We start from the raw sequence: 12,294 nt of genomic DNA, 5'->3' as shown, positions 1-12,294 counted from the left end.
TAGCTGAGGAAAGAAGAGAAGCAAAAAGCAAGGGAGAAAGGGAAATATATACCCAACTGAATTCAGAATTGCAAAGAATAGCAAGAAGAGAAAAGGCCTTCTTTAATGAACAATGCAAAGAAATAGAGGAAAACAATAGAATGGGAAAGACTAGAGATATTTTCAAGAAAATTGCAGACATCAAAGGAACATTTCAGGCAAGGATGCACATGATAAAGGACAGAAATAGTATGACCTAACAGAGGCAGAAGAGATTAAGAAGAGGTGGCAAGAATACACAGAAGAGCTACACAAAAAAAGGTCTTAATGACCCAGATAACCACGATGGTGTGCTCACTCACCTAGAGCCAGACATCCAGAAATGTGAAGTCAAGTAAGTCTCAGGAAGCATTACTATGAACAAAGCTAGTGGAAGTGATGGAATTCCAGCTGAACTATTTCAAATCCTAAAAGATGATGCTGTGAAAGTGCCGTACTCAATATGTAAGTAAATTTGGAAAACCCAGCAGTGGCCACAGGACAATCCCAAAGAAGGGTAGTGTTAAAGAATGTTCGAACTACCAGACAACTGCACTCATTTCCCATGCTAGTAAGGTCATGCTAAAAATCCTTTAAGTTAGGCCTCAGCAATACTTGAATTGAGAACTTCTGGATGTCCAAGCTAGATTTAGAAAAGTCACAGGAACCAGAGATCAAATTGCCAACATTTGTTGAATCATAAAGAAAGCAATGGAATTCCAGTAAAACATCTACTTACACTTCATTGAGTATGCTAAAGCCTTTCACTATGTGGATCACAACAAACTGTGAAAAATTCTTAAAGAGATGGGAATACCAGACCATCTTATCTGTCTTCTGAGAAACCTATACACGGGTCAAGAAGCAGCAGTTAGCCTTCTACATGGACTGGTTCAAAATTGGGAAAGAAGTACAGCAAGGCAACATATTGTCACCCTGCTTATTTAACTTATTTGCAGAGTACATCATGCCAAATGCCAGGCTGGATGAATTACAAGCTGGAATCAAGATTGCCAGGTGAAATATCAACAACCTCAGATATGCAGATAACACCACCCTAATGGCAGGAAATGAAGAGGAACTAAAGAGCCTCTTGATGAGGGTGAAAGAGGAGTGTGAAAAAGCTGGCTTAAACTCAGCATTCAAAAAACTAAGATCAGGGCCCAGTCCCATCACTTCTTGGCAAATAGATAGGGAAAAAGTGGAAGCAGTGAGACTTTCTCTTTGGGGTCTCCAAAATCACTGCAGATGGTGACTGTAGCCATGAAATTAGAAGATGCTTGTTTCTTGGAAGGAAAGCAATGACAATATATTATTACAGTATATTAAAAAGCAAAGACATCACTTGCTAGCAAAGGTCCATATAGTCAGAGCGATGGTCTTTCCAGTTGCCACATACAGATGTGAGTGTTGGACCATAAAGAAGACAGAGCACCAAAGAATTGATGCTTTCAAATTGTTACTGAAGAAGACTCTTGAGAGTCAAGTGGACTGCAAGGAGATCAAACCAGTCAATCCTAAAGGAAATCAGCCCTGAATACTCACTGGAAGGACTGATGCTGAAGCTGAAGCTCCAATACTTTGGGCACCTGATGTGAAGAGCCAATTCATTGGAAAAGACCCTGATGCTGGGAAAGACTGAGGGCAAGAGAAGAGGAAGTGACAGAGGATGAGATGGTTGGATGACATCATTGACTCAATAGACATGAATTTGAGCAAACTCTAGGAGATCATGAGGGACAGGGAAGCCTGGCGTGCTGCAGTCCATGGGGTCACAGAGTCGGACACGACTTAGTAACTGAACAACAACATTACAGATCTTACTTCCAAGTATGGTCACATTCTGTGGGCAGCACTTCAACATGTGAATTTGAGATGCCGTAGCCCAGCCTATAACACCTGCCCAAGCAGCAAGCATCTACTTCTGGATGGCATCTGGGTGCTCCCTCAGTAAAGGCAATCCATGTTGCCCACCGGGTATTTTGCAAATGCTTTCTGCTTCAATCCCTATAAGCTCCCCTGGAGTCAGCAGGGAAGGCATCCTTGTCTCATTTCATAGATGAGAAAACAGGTCCTGAGAGCTAAAGTTAGTGTCCCCAAACCCCCTGCCAGGAAGTGAATGTTCTGGGCTGAGACTGGGCTCCTCACTCCTTGGCACTGTTCCTTCAAACTCCCTGCTTCAGGGACTACAACATTTCCCTTCAAGGAAGGAAGAAAATATTTCCTCTGATAAGAGCTCAACACCCAAGTCAAGTTTGCAGGCTTTCAGGCTCCTCGTCCTATTTAATGTGCCAGAGCTTCTTCTAGTTAACATTTATTTGCTAAATAAAGTCACTTCTCCCTACATTTGGCTCTCACACAGCTGCTCTGAGCCAGGCGCTCTGCGAGGCCCCCTCATATGTATTATATCAAAAATTAATCGTATTTCATAGATGAGAAATGGCAGCTTAAGGAGGTAAAACTGAGCTGCTGGCCAGTGCTGGAAGGGTGCAGTGAAACCCTGGAAAGGGTGATTCACAAGCCCTTATCTTTCGAGGGTAGCAACCCTCAACAAATTCAGTTACTCAGCAAGTGTTTATTAGAGGTCTGCTCCATGCCAGGCACCGTTCAAGGTGCCACTCTAGTTGTTTGGGTTTAATCTATTTACAAAAGAGACACTGAGCCCTGTGTTTATGGAGCTGGAATTGTCCAGAGGGAGACAAACAATAAATATAATAAATAGGTAAATTGTATTATGATTTCCCTGGTGGCTCAGTGGCAAAGAATACGCCTGCAATGCAGGAGACTTACAGGAGGCACGGGTATGATCCCTGAGTCGGGAAGATCCCCTGGAGGAGGAAATGGCAACCCATTCCAGTATTCTTGCCTGGGCAATCCCATGGACAAAGGAACGTGGTGGGCTAAAGTCCATGGGGTCGCAAAAAAGTCGGACACGACTGACTGGCTAAACAACAACAGTCAAATTGTATTATATGTTAGAAAGTGGTAAGTCCTATGAGGCAGAGTGGGGATGATCAGGAACAGTGGGCTGGGGAAAAGAAGTTGCATTATTGAATGGGGAGCTCAGGGCAGGTGTTCTGGAGCGTAGACTCAGGGGAAGGAAGAAATTAGACAATGAGGATGCCTGGAAAAGAAGGTCTGAGCAGAGAGAACAAGTGCAAATGCCCGGCGTCCAGGAGGATGCTTGATGTTTTGTAGGGACAGCATGGGGCCCTGTGGCCAGACAGGCAGGGAGGAGGGTGAGGATGGTGTGGAGGGGAAGTCAGAGCGGAAAGGGGCCTCTGGGGGCAGGCTCACAGCCACTGCCAGGACCTGGGCTTGGCTCTAGAAGCGGGACCTCGGCAGGGCTCTGAGCAGAGACGGCAGGCATGGTCTGACCGCTTTCTAGTGGGATCCCAGCTGCTGTGTTGAGAACACCTGGCAGGGGAACAGAGAGGAGGAGGAGATGCCAGTTAATAGGACAGTGGCGTGGACAAGGTGGTCCTGATGCTGACAGCTTCTGCTGCTGTTGTTGCTCTTTCTCCCTCTCCCCATCTCTGCCTCCTTCTTCCTGGAAAGTCTCTGCAATGTGGCAGACTACATTCCAGTCCTGGTGACCCCAGTGAGCAGCTCTCTGGGGCCAGAGATAGCTGCTTCAGTGCTCAGAATATCAGATTTCTCCTTTAGTAAATGAAGCAAAACAGGATTAATGATGCCAGCCTTGCAGAGCAGTTGGAGAATCACCCATGGATGGACGGATGTGGGTCATTTCAGTCAGTTCAGTCGCTCAGTCATGGCTGACTCTGCGACCCCATGGACTGCAGCACACCAGGCCTCCCTGTCCATCACCAACTCCCTGAGCTACTCAAACTCACGTCCATCAAGTTGGTGATGCCATCCAATCATCTCATTCTCTGTCATCCCTTTCTTCTGCCTTCAATCTTTCCCAGCATCAGGGTCTTTTCCAGTGAGTTAGTTCTTCACATCAGGTGGCTAAAGTACTAGAGTTTCAGGTTCAGCATCAGTCCTTCAAATGAATATGCAGGACTGATTTCCTTTAGGATGGACTGGTTGGATCTCCTTGCAGTCCAGAGGACTGTCAAGAGTCTTCTCCAACATCACAGTTCAAAAGCATCAATTCTTTGGGGCATTCAGTCCCAGCCAGCTCGGTCAAGGCCCCTCAGATCGGCCCTTGATCCCCTGCCCCAAATGGGAACCCTCCAGACATGAGGCTCACAGAAGAATACAGTCCTCTGTGAACATCAAAGGCAGAGCCTGTGGTCATTGGGGAACGAGCTTAAAGAGTCCTAGGGATCCAGCTATGAACTTCATGTCTTCTGACCCTCAGGGCAGGGGGCTATGTGTGTGCACTGGATCAGGAGTCCAGCAACCTGCATTTGTTTATTTTTAAAATTGAGATATAATTGACATACAACACTATATTAGTTGCAAGTGTACAACAGAATATCTGTATATGTTGCAAGTGGTCACCACAGTAAGTCTAGCTAGCAGCAACCTGCACTTCTGCATCAACTTTGCCACGTCCCAACTCAGCAGACTTGAGAGGCGACATCTCTCTAGGCCTGTTTCCCCACCTGACAAGTGTGCATGCTGATAACACTTCCACGCTTCTCTCCAGCCTTCTGGGAGTTTTCAGGGCCTGAGAGGAGCCTGGGCAGTTGTGGAGTCACAGCGTTACTCACTTCCTTGTTTTCCTACATGACTTGGCCCTATTTCCTGGCTTCTACCTCTACCCAGTCAATGACCTGGTCTGAGCCATTTATGCGGGGAGAGCTGGTGAGCTGAGCTGAGATCAGAAAACTGCTGGACAGACCTGGGACACATAGCCTCATGCCTTCCCCTGAGGATGGGCCCTGCCTCTAAGGAGATGTGGGGATGGAAGTTCATGAAGGTCAAGCTGGAACGTCTCTTAGAGACCCTCAACTTACAGTGGGGAAGCTAAGGGTAACAGAGGGGAAGAGACTTGTCTAGGATCTCACAGAAGTCACCAGAAACACTTGTTTGTTTGTTTTTTTACACTTGTTTTTTAATAAACAAGAAACAGCCTTATTATAGTATAAGCAGCATCTATTAAGCTCCACATGAAGCACATAGCTGGGTGAGTTCTGACTCACATACACCCCCATCAACCAGCTCCACAGTCAGGATACTTATCACACTGGGACTTCCGTGGTGGTCCAATGGCTAAGACTCTTCACTCCCAATGCAGGGGCCCAGGTTCGATCCCTGGTCGGGGTACTAGATTCCACATGCCCCAACTAAGAGGGCACAGGCAGCAACTAAAGATCCTGAATGCCTCAACTAAGACCAGGCACAGCCAAATAAAGCTAAAAAAAGTTTCCCACTACCTCCAGAAGCTTCCTCATGGCCCTCTGTCCTGTCTCCCTCACCGATACTCCAGGCAAACTCCAGTCTGCTTTCTGCCACTACCGATGCATTTTTGCATCTGTTTTAAGGGAGCACTGATAGGGCTGTTGGGCAGGCTGGGTGTGGCCTGGGAAAGACAGGGGCCACCAGGATTGGGGCCTGAGGACTGGAAGGCTGGAGCAGCCATACTTTGAGGTGAGGGTCAGGGAGCTTCGTGAGCTTAGCCTTGGGCGAGCTGTCTAGAGTCTGGACTGGAGACCCGCAGCGAAAGACAGGAAGTCAGGGACCGGCCAGACCTCCAAAGAGTGCGTGTGCTGACAGCGGGGCCCTGGTCTCCCGCTAAGCAGCTGGTCAGGGCCAGCTCTCTACAAAACGTCTGCTCCTCTCCAGGGGTCTGGCATCTGTGAGCCCGGGAAAGTGGGCCCTCCAAGGGCAGAGTGTTGTCGCATCTGCCTGGTGGCCACACAGTGCCTGGTCCCTGGGAAGAGCCACTGAATGGGCAAGGAAAACTCCCTTTACCTTGGCAATATTTGCAAGAACCCAAAGTATGTGTCAGAGGAGGGCAAGTACCCAGACAGTGACGACCACTTTCCATGGGCCTCACCTCTGGCCAAAGGTTCTGCAGAAAAGGAAAAAGCAGTGACATCTGACTCATCTTTCGCGAACACTCCCTCAGTTGACCTCCCAGTAACCCCATCAGCTAGGTTCCTCCTTTACAGAAGAGGAAAGTGGGGCTCCAGAGAGAAGATGGCGCCAAATGTGGACCCACTGCATGCTCAGTGATCCCTGGGGCACGAAGGCTTGAGTAAATCTGCCTTTGGCCATCCCCAGCTAGTCACTGCCCTTTCCCCAGGGCTCGCCTCTCTCTGCAAATCTACTCCAAGACATTTTGTCCTGTTTGGACTAACTGCCCCACCAGCCCTATACCTTGGCACTGCACCCTGGCCTCTCACTGTGAGCCGACACTTCCCACCTGCCCTGTCCTAAAGGGCTTTCTCTGGGCCATGCATGATGCCTCATACTCCAGGTGTGTGCAAGGCCTCATGGCAGTATCTTCCAGAAACCCCATTGCGGCTAGAATATTCGACATAACAGATAAACACAGTTGAGCAGCTTTCACTGTTTCTGGCCTGCCACACAAGAGGCAGGCACTGTCTTAACCCTGCTGCACCTGGAGACAGGAGGTCCATGAGTCAACCTCAGGTCATTAAAGTTGACTGTGAGGCACGTGTGCTCTGAAGGAAAAGGTCAGAGCAAAGGACAGGGGACCAACCATCCCAGGATCCATAAAGGGGTTCTGGGGAAGGGAGTGGGGAGCTGGGGCCAAAGGAAGAGCAGGAGTCACCAGGGGAAGATGGAGGAGAGGTTATTCCAGGCAGAGGAGGGAGGGAGCAGAGCTGTGAGGGCCAGAGGAGGCCTGTGTGGCTCAAGAAGGGACACTAGGCAGGTGACCTGAGGATGTCCAGAGGGGAGGTGGGACCAGAAGTGGTGTGTCTTGTCCACCAGCACAGACGCACGCCCTTCCCTAGAGCAGCTCAGGGATTGGGAGCAGGCAGGGGCCCCGGGCCTCATAGCACCTTGTGGAGAGAGGCTCCCAGGTCAGTTCCTGCTCAGCAGAGGCCAAGTAGCACCAAGAGCTCTGCCCAGCAGAGAGGGGGCTGCTGGTCCCCACTGCCTGTCCTCTGTCGGCTCCACGCAGACCAGGAGGCCCGGGCTGTCCGTCTGCAGTGAGTTTTCTGATAGAGGCGGAAAGGCCAAACCCTGGAATGTGCTGACCTCTGCCCCCTGCAAGGCCCAGGAGCTAAGCCCCATTCTTCCCAATGCCAAAGCCCTGCTAAAGCCAAGGGTGGGTGTGGCCCAGCACAGGGCAGGCAAAGCAGGAGAAATATTTCCCCCAGGATGGTTCCCAGAAGGGTCTCCTTCAGCATCCCCAGCCTCCTTCCCTAATGAGGAGAGGAAGGTCCCTGAGGCCAGAGTCAGCACAGCATGCCCCAGCCGGTACTGGCTCAGCACTTCCTGGGCAGGGCCCTGCCAGAGCCCTTGAAACTGGCGGCCCTGGAGCTCCTTTCAGGAAACTTCACAGTTGGTTTTGGAATCCACTCCCATCACATAGGAACAGACTCTGTGGCCTGTGTTGGGAGGGAAGTCATGGGCGGCTGGAAGGGGTGGGGGCTGCAGGGCAGGGCCTGGGCGTGGGGAGAAGATCAACCTTGGAGGAAGCCCAGCCTCGCGCTCTCCAAGCCTCAGTGGCCTCATCTGTGACATGGAAACCACGGGTGCGCTGCCAATGCCAAAGGAAAGCTTTGAGGTCACGGGAAACTGTATGGTGCTTTCCAAGTGCGAGGTGAGACTCTTATCAGGCTCCAGTCACCTGAGGGGAGGACACTGAGTTAAGGTAGCGACAGCCCTCAACGTGAAGCAGAGACACTGCAAAGCTGGGGCTCTGCTGCCTGAGGGGCCAAGCAAGGTCTGAAGACTCTCACCCCTCATCCTGAAATGCAGAGCCCTGGGTTTCTTTTCTCCAGATGAACTGGGCTCTGAACCCTCCGGGTAAGCCAAGACATGGGCTTGCACTGGGGCTTATGGTTCTTAAGGGAGTCCTTTGAGAATCTTCGATGGGAGGGGAAAACACAGACTCCCCGGTGGGTAGGGCAGGATGTACAAGGATCCCAGCTAAGGACCCCTAGAGGTGTGTGTGCAGGAGTTAGGAGTAGACTGGGAATTTAGAAGGAGACAGGAACCCCTGCCAGGAAGCTCCCACAGCCCTTTGGCTCCTGAAGCCTTCTCCGTGGTGAGTTCTTGAGAGCGAGGACCACAGTTTCTTCCTTAGGCCCACAGAATATGCCAAGAGAAGGGCCTCAGTACGTATGTTGGGAAAATGAACAGAACAACTCTTGGGAAACTCTCAACTCAAGTCTCATCTGCCTTTGTCTCTGGCATCATCTAGCACGGCACCTGCATTCAGCTGGTGCTCAGTATACGTCTAGCGGCTATTTGTTCCCCCAGTAAACCCTGCCCTGTAGTCAACACGGACTCCCTGAGCTTCTCCAAGCACGTCTTTTGTTCTCCAGCCTCTCAGCCCCTGTTCCTTCTGTGGGGGCGTCTTCCCAGGCCCTTCTTCACCAGCTGACATCCTGAGCATCCTTTGTGGGCCTCCTTTCCCAGAAGGCCTTCTCTGACCAGATTGACTTCCACTCGGTACCACCCAAAGTCCTCCAAGGACTTTCTTCATCCCACAAGGGACTGCCAGGCTCTCAACACTCACCACACTCCCAGCCCTAACCCTTTCCCTAGCCCTCACCTCAACCCAACGCCCAGCTGAGGGTCTGTCCTGCCGGGAAGGATGGGAGTGTATCCATCCGCTCTCCCCTCGGGGCCAGGACTCACCCCCTCACGCGCTCACCCTTTCTCAGAAGACACAGGAAAGGATGTCTGTATGTCTTTGGATGACAAAGCGAGAGGCTCTGGACCAGTCACCGAACTCCGCCAAAAGGAAGTGGTGGTTTTGAAGAGCCCTGAGCTGGTGGTCAGGATGGCTGGGCGGGTGACCTTGGAGAAGTCACACACAGAGCCTCAGATTCCCGTCTGTGAAATGAAGAATTGGACCACATCTCACAAACTCTGACACATTGAAAGTGTCCACTCCTATCCCAAGAAGGAAATTCCCCACAATGGCTGGGAAAGGAGGGCGGGGTATGTGCTTAAGGGCCCCCTGTCTACCAGGGCCAGTCTCCCTCTCTCCAGGACTGCCCAGGAGCTCAGGACACTGCCGGAGGGTGGGTGTCCTGCCCCTGGTCAGGTTTGCTGTATTTTGCTGTGTGGCGAGTCCTGGCCTAAGGTCAGCTACCTTTGCATCCAAGGCAGATTTCCTAGGAGGGAGCCCTGAAATTGGCTCCCAATTTCGGAGGAGGGAGAACAAGTTGATTCCAGGGAAAGAATATGTTTTCCGGAACATTTAAGACAGCTGTTGTTTCTGAGGCCTGCGGGGGTGCCCCTCACTCTATCATCCCCAGAGTTGCCAGCTCCCCCTAATCCTTGGGACCTGAGAAAACACTGTCCTCCTTCCCTCCCACCAACCCCCTCTCACTTCCAACAAGCAGCACTTCCTCTGGGATTCTCCACCTTGGACTCACTCCAGGGAATTTCTGGAAGCATAAAATGGTGCAAACAGATTGTTTTCATTATGATTATTCTGGGTTTAACCTCCTGGCCCTGCGTCACTGAGAATTGGGGGCTCTTTGTTAGAACCGCATGGGGCAAGCGGCCTTTCTTTTTCTTCTGTTTGCTGCCTGAATCAGTCTTATTTTCCTTCCCTCAATTCTGGATCCTCTCCTGCCTGGACCCATTCCTCCACATGCCCTCCCTGCCTCCTGCAGGATTTGTCTAATGAAGCCTCAGGGTGACCCTGCTCTCCTGCCCGACCTGCACTTTCATCAGACCCTTGCTTCTCTCTGCGGCTGCTTTCCAATGTGAAACCAACCTCTCTGAACCCGCCTCTGAAAGACTTAGAGGGTCTGCCAACATTTGGTCTGAATGTTTTTAACATGAAAAATTTTCCTGTTCCTCAAAATTGTAGTGAAAACAACTCACACAAATGTGTTACATGTAAATTTCAGTACATTGAAAACTACCAACACATTAACTTGGACGGCTGCAAGACCATGTTTTTTTGTACAGATCTCAAAGCAAGAATTTTATTTAATTAAGGGTTGTTCTAAGAACAGCAAGAGAGCTAATTTAAAAAAACAAAACCCATACTTTTAACAGTCTCAAACACTTCTCCATGTGAAACAGAATTTCTTTTATGTATTTATTTATTATCATTCTTTTTTTAATTTTACTTTACAATACGGTATTGGTTTTGCCATACATTGACATGAATCTGCCACGGGTATACATGAGGAAACAGAATTTCTTAATCTGGTACAATCGAAATAGATGGCAGTGGTTCTCAGGTGGGGTGGTTTTACTCCCGACACCTGACTCTGGAGGAAGGGCCAGGGACTGCTGGCTACCATCACCAGGCAGGGTCATGAGTTGTGCCGTGAGGGCTGCCACTCTGGGCCCACCACTCCTAGACCACGTGACCCCAGTCTCAGGGCCTCGTCTCGCCAAGCTTACATTTCCTCAACTGTAAGATGGCACCACAGTATCATGTATTTCATTTGACAGTTGTAAGGATTGGATGGTATCATTCACGCCAAGTGCTTAGAACAGTGTCAAACACACAATCAGTGTTAGCCACCACCATCACGATTCCTGCGAATTCTGGCAGCCTGCAGGTCAGAACTGGCCATTGAAGGACCCCTGTTTGCCTCCCTGACTCCAGGGTCCTCGTCTTGCTTCACAGCCCAGCCCTGGCGTGGCCTTATGTGGATGGTGGGTGGGGGGGGGGGCGGCGGGGGGAGCAGCCTATTGGAAGGCAGTCCTCAGAACAAAGCTTTAAGCAGCAGTGTCCAAAGACACAGACACTTAAGGATTTTTCTGGCCGCAAAACTTACAGATGCCCAGATTCACAAAGCCCCCTCCCCACTTCCTCTTTGAAAGCTGGAGTCCTACTGGGAGGAAGAGGGGGGCGGGGTGGGTGATGGTTAGGGTTCAGGCTCAGCCCTGACCTTTAACTTTGGTGAAGAGCCTCCTTGGAGAAGCTATTCAACCTTGGCAGAGGGGAGGGGAGTGTCCTACCAGGACACCAAGGGAAAAAGGCGGTGTTTACATTTCTGTAAACTCTATTGTTTGAAAGGACACAGAATAGCCATTTCCCACAGCAATGGCCAATGGGGTCAGAATTTCTCACATCTTGCAGTGAGACCAGCCTGACTGGGCTGTTTATTTACAGCAAAAGGCATCATTTTACCAAAATTATTTACTAAAAGCCATCTTCCAGTATTAAATTTGAGAATTTGCTCTAAATGTGACAAATGGGTTTACTTGCTACAGATGGTTTTCCTGCAAAGAACAGCCAGGCTTGGTCAGGCTGTTGGAGTGAAAGCAAGGACCCCTCAGTCGCCCTACCTAAGAGGAGGCCCCTTGCACTTACCTATGAGGAGGTGCACTGTGATCCCAAAGGAAAGCAAGGTTTTGTCTTCCTCAAACCTGTGTCTCTAACCCCCACAAGTTATAAGCATTAAGAAGACGCTGAAGCCCGTTCTGGAGAAGGTTTGTTTTGCTGAGCCAGTCGGCGAGGTTGGGGGCATCCTAGATCTGTCCTGGACACCTCAGTGCCTTCCCTGTCTCCTCCTTCTAGGGCTTCCCTCCCTCCCGCAACATCTTCTGGCTCTTCCTTCAGCATCTGTCCAGAACTAGACCACCTCCCATCTCCACCGCCACCCTAGCTTAAGCACCACCATTTCCTGCCTGAGTCATTGCCGTGGCCCCTCCCTGGTCTCCCTGCTTCTGCTATGGCCCCTCTACAAACTACCACCTGGAGACAGGTCATTTTAAAATGTAAGTCTGATGTCACTCTTCTAGAACATTCGAGTCCAGAGGACCCTTCCCAGCTCAGTTCAGCTCAGTCACTCAGTCGCGTCCGACTCTTTGCGACCCCGTGAATCGCAGCACGCCAGGCCTCCCTGTCCATCACCAACTCCTGGAGTTCACTCAAACTCATGTCCATCGAGTCGGTGATGCCATCCAGCCATCTCATCCTCTGTCGTCCCCTTCTCCTCTTGCACCCAATCCCTCCCAGCATCAGAGTCTTTTCCAATGAGTCAACTCTTCCATGAGGTGGCCAAAGTACTGGAGTTTCAGCTTCAGCATCATTCCTTCCAAAGAACACCCAGGGTTGATCTCCTTTAGGATGGACTGGTTGGATCTCCTTGCAGTCCAAGGGACTCTCAAGAGTCTTCTCCGACACCGCAGTTCAAAAACATCAATTCTTCGGTGCTCAGCCTTCTTCACAGTCCAACT

At 50.3% G+C, this 12,294-nt stretch overlaps 1 long non-coding RNA gene across 1 annotated transcript in view; it reads right to left on the bottom strand.

Moving 5' to 3' along the window:
• LOC121817362 (uncharacterized) overlaps positions 1-11,702 on the bottom strand; it is a 30,376-nt gene extending 18,674 nt beyond the window's left edge. Inside the window, exons 1-2 of the long non-coding RNA XR_006057216.2 lie at positions 11,426-11,702; positions 8,789-8,970 (exon numbers count right to left, since the gene is read on the bottom strand). This is a non-coding gene — a long non-coding RNA (uncharacterized LOC121817362). The remainder of the gene's footprint in view (positions 1-8,788; positions 8,971-11,425) is intronic.
• Between the last annotated feature and the right edge of the window lie 592 nt (positions 11,703-12,294).

Source organism: Ovis aries, chromosome 1, assembly GCF_016772045.2.
Source record: "Ovis aries strain OAR_USU_Benz2616 breed Rambouillet chromosome 1, ARS-UI_Ramb_v3.0, whole genome shotgun sequence".
Lineage (NCBI taxonomy): Eukaryota > Metazoa > Chordata > Mammalia > Artiodactyla > Bovidae > Ovis > Ovis aries.
Note: the sequence above shows the minus strand (reverse complement) of the source record. Positions and strands in the feature narration are given on the sequence as shown.